The 3,766-nt window shown below is 34.5% G+C and overlaps 1 protein-coding gene and 1 pseudogene across 4 annotated transcripts in view; both read left to right on the forward strand.

The window, feature by feature from the left end:
• Window positions 1-3,766, forward strand: part of TENT2 (terminal nucleotidyltransferase 2) — a 73,172-nt gene that overhangs the window by 54,417 nt on the left and 14,989 nt on the right. The gene's annotated exons all lie outside the window — the stretch shown is intronic.
• Window positions 1,803-2,048, forward strand: LOC114044060 (annotated as a pseudogene).

Consider the following 3,766-nt stretch of genomic DNA (forward strand, 5'->3'; position numbering starts at 1 on the left):
CTCTCTCTCTCTCTCTCTCTCTCTCTCTCTCTCCCTCTCTCTCTCTCCCTCCCTCCCTCTCCCCCCCTCCCCCTCTCTCCCTTTCCCCCTCTCTTACACACACACACGTGCACGCACGTACACACACACACACACACACAGAGAATAAGAACTATCAACCCATATGTCTATTTTCCCAATGTTATGAAATATCTGTAAATATAATATGTGTACACATTGAGGGCATCCTTGTTGAAGGAATGTGTAAGGAAAAGGTATTCTTTCACAAAAAAGTACTGTGCAGCAGTCTTCAGACTTTTCAAATCATATTCCCTCTACTCAGTCCATGAAAGAGTTAATTAGAGGCTGGTATTAGTGGTGTAGAGGAGCCAAATGTTGCAGAAGTAGAATTGACAAAGCCTCAGTTTGTTCATTTCTAAAATGAGGAGTTTTGGTTAGAGTATATTGATTAGAATATTTTAGTTTACATTCTAGAGCAATGTTGCCTTGGGCTGCCATGCCTGTTGAGTAAAGAGTTCATTTGGGAATGAGTCAGTTTATGGGCTTTCTTTCAGGAAATGTATTTACATTGATTAAACTTCCTTAGGAAATGTTGATTATGTCAGTGTCTATTCTTTCATTTGTATACTATTTCTAGGCATTAGCAGCTTTTTTTTTCTTTTAAAAATGTATTTTCAATTTATTATTTATTTTAAGCATTATTTTCTTTCTAAATTGAGTTGGAAATTCTCTCCCTGCCTTATACCCTTTCCCACCCACTGAGAAGACAAAGCAAAATGATATCAATTATACATAGGAAATCATGCAAAACATATTTCCATATTAGCCGTATCACAAAAAAAGGAAAAAAAGCAAAAAAAAAAAAAACCAAAAACAAGAAAAGTATACTTCTCTGTTTGAAGAGTTCATCATTTCTCTCTCTGGAGGTGGATCACAGTTTTTCATTATAAGTGCTTTGGAATTGTCTTAGATCATTTTATGATTATCATTACAGCATTGCTCTTATTATACACAATGATCTAGTTCTTCTCACTTTGCTTTGCATCAGTTCATATAGGCTTTGCCACGTTTTTTTCTGAAACCACCCCTTGTCATTTCTTATAGTACAGTGGTACTCTATCACAATCATATGCCACAACTTGTTCAGCCATTCCCCAGTTGATGAGCATCTCCTCAATTTCCAGTTCTGTGCCACTACAAAAAGAGGTGCTATGAATATTTTTGAACATGTAATTCCTTTTTCTTTGATCTCTTTTGGGTACAGACCTAGTAATGGTATTGCTGGGTCAAAGGGTATGCACATTTCATAACCTTGTGTATATTTCCAAATTGTTTACCAGAAAGTTTAGACCAGTTCATAATGCTACCAACAGTTTATTGGTGTACCTGTTTTCCCTCATCCTTTCTGGCATTTGTCATTTCTGACAGATATGAGGTACCACTTCAGAGTTGTTTTAATTTGGCTTCTCTCATCAGTAGTGATTTAGAGCATTTTTTCATATGAAAATAGATAGTTTTGATTTCTCCTTGTGAAAACTACTTGTTCATATCCTTTGACCATTTATCAATTGGGAATGACTTTTATTTTTTATAAATTTGATTCAGTTCTCTGTATATTTGAGAAATAAGGTCTTTATCAGAGAAATTTTGTCAAATTTGTAAATTTTTGTAATTTGTAAAATTTTTGAAAAAAATTTTTTAACATTACTTCATTGTCTTCATGGTACCTTTCAGCAGATTGTAGTTACCCTGATTATCTCTTTCAATTAGGTCTGTTTTTCCCATTGCCTCAGAAGGGCGATATGGCTGGGGGTATCAGAAATCTCACTATATCTGCCATTTTCAACTTTCAGAGCCAACTGATAGTAATCTTGCTGCTTATATGTACCTGTGTGTATATCTGATTTCTTGGCTCCTAGCCTCTTGGACAAAAATAAAACTGGACTGTTGGGTGGATTTTGGAAGTGTGGCAGAATTGATGAACAAGAGTCCCTATGTTAACAGTATGCAGTATAGTAATGGCTTTCAGCATCTTGTTCATCCAGTAGCAGGAAATGCCAGAATTTAATTGCTGTCAGATTTCTATAGATAAAAGGAAATTTTCTGTAGATAAAAGGAAATAGAAAAAAAGGAAATTTTCATGATTGGGTATACTTAAAATTTAAACTTGTGAAAAATTTAATTTTTTTAAGTATGTTCCTTGTGTTGGCAGGTTGTAGACCAACTTAATACAATTCTTGCTTTAAAAAAATTGCATGCCTTTTTTATGTGAGAAAAATTTCTCCATTCTACCTCTCCCTTCCTCCTCCCAGTACATCCCTCTTTCTCACCTCTTCATTTTTTTATTTTTAGATCATCCCAACATAAGTGACTCACAGCCATGCCTTCTGTCTATGTAGACTCCTTCTAACTGCCCTGATAATGATAGTGATAGGAGTTAGAAGTATCATCTTTCCATATAGGAATATAAACAGTTTAACTTTAGTGAATCTCTTATCATTACTCATTCATGTTTGCCTTTTTTATGCTTCTCTTAAGGCTTAAATTTGAATATCAAATTTTCTGTTTTGTTCTTGTCTTTTCATCAGGGCTTGAAAGTCCTCTATTTCATTAAATGAACAGTTTTTTCTCTGAATGATTATACTTAGTTTTGCTGGGTAGGTGATTCTTGGTTGTAATTCTGTCTCCATTGCCTTCTGGAATATCATATTTTAAGACCTCTGCTCTTTTAACGCAGAACCTACTAAATCTTGTGTCTTCCTGACTATGTCTTCATGATATTTGAATTGTTTCTTTCTGGCTACTTGCAATATTTTCTCCTTGATATGGGAGCTCTGGAATTTGGCTATAATATTCCTAAAAGTTTTCATTTTGGGATCTCTTTTAGGAGGTGATTGGTGAATTCTTTCAGTTTTTGTTTTACTGTCTCGCTCTAGAATACCAGGGCAATTTTCCTTGATAATTTCTTGAAATATGATGTTTAAGCTCTTTTTTTGATCATAGTTTTCAGGTAGTCTAATAATTCTTAAAGTATCATTCCTTTATCTGTTTTCCAGGTCAGTTGTTTTCCTGATGAGATATTTCACATTTTCTATTTTTTTATTTGTTTGACTTTGTTTTATTGTTTCTTAATGTGGAATCATTAGCTTCCACTTACCCAAGTCTGGTTTTTAAGGAATTATTTTCTTCAGGGAACTTTTTCCATTTGGCCAGTCCTGCTTTTTAAAGAATTCTTTCTTTTAGGGAATTTTTGAGCTTCTTTCACCAATTCTGTTTTTTAAGGTGTTATTTTCCTCAGTATTTTTTGTGCCTCTTTTACCAAGCTGTTAATTCTCTTTTCATAATTTTCTTTCATCACTCTCATTTCTTTTTTTTTCTACTCATTTTCTTTTTTTGCAATTTTTCTTCTGTCACTTTTACTCTTCCAGAACTTCTTTTTGGGCTTTGGTCCAATTTGTATTTTTCCTTGAGGTTTTGGTTCTCATTGTTTTCACATTGCTGTCTTCTTCTGAGTTTATGTCTTGGTCTTCCTTGCCATCACAGTAGCTTTTTATGGTCGAGTTCTTTTGTTGTTGTGTGTTCATTTTTCTAGCCTATTTCTTGACTTAGAACTTTTTGTTCAAGTTGGGCTTGGTTCACCTGGGGGTGGGGAGGTACTATCCCAAGCTTCAGGCTTTTTCATGCACTTGTTTTCAGAACTAGTTCTAGGAATTTGCACGTTTTCAGTGCTTCCATTGTGGTGTGATCTATAGAGAGGTGTGGTCAC

Source organism: Vombatus ursinus, unplaced genomic scaffold, assembly GCF_900497805.2.
Source record: "Vombatus ursinus unplaced genomic scaffold, bare-nosed wombat genome assembly UNPS02014772.1, whole genome shotgun sequence".
Classification (NCBI taxonomy): domain Eukaryota; kingdom Metazoa; phylum Chordata; class Mammalia; order Diprotodontia; family Vombatidae; genus Vombatus; species Vombatus ursinus.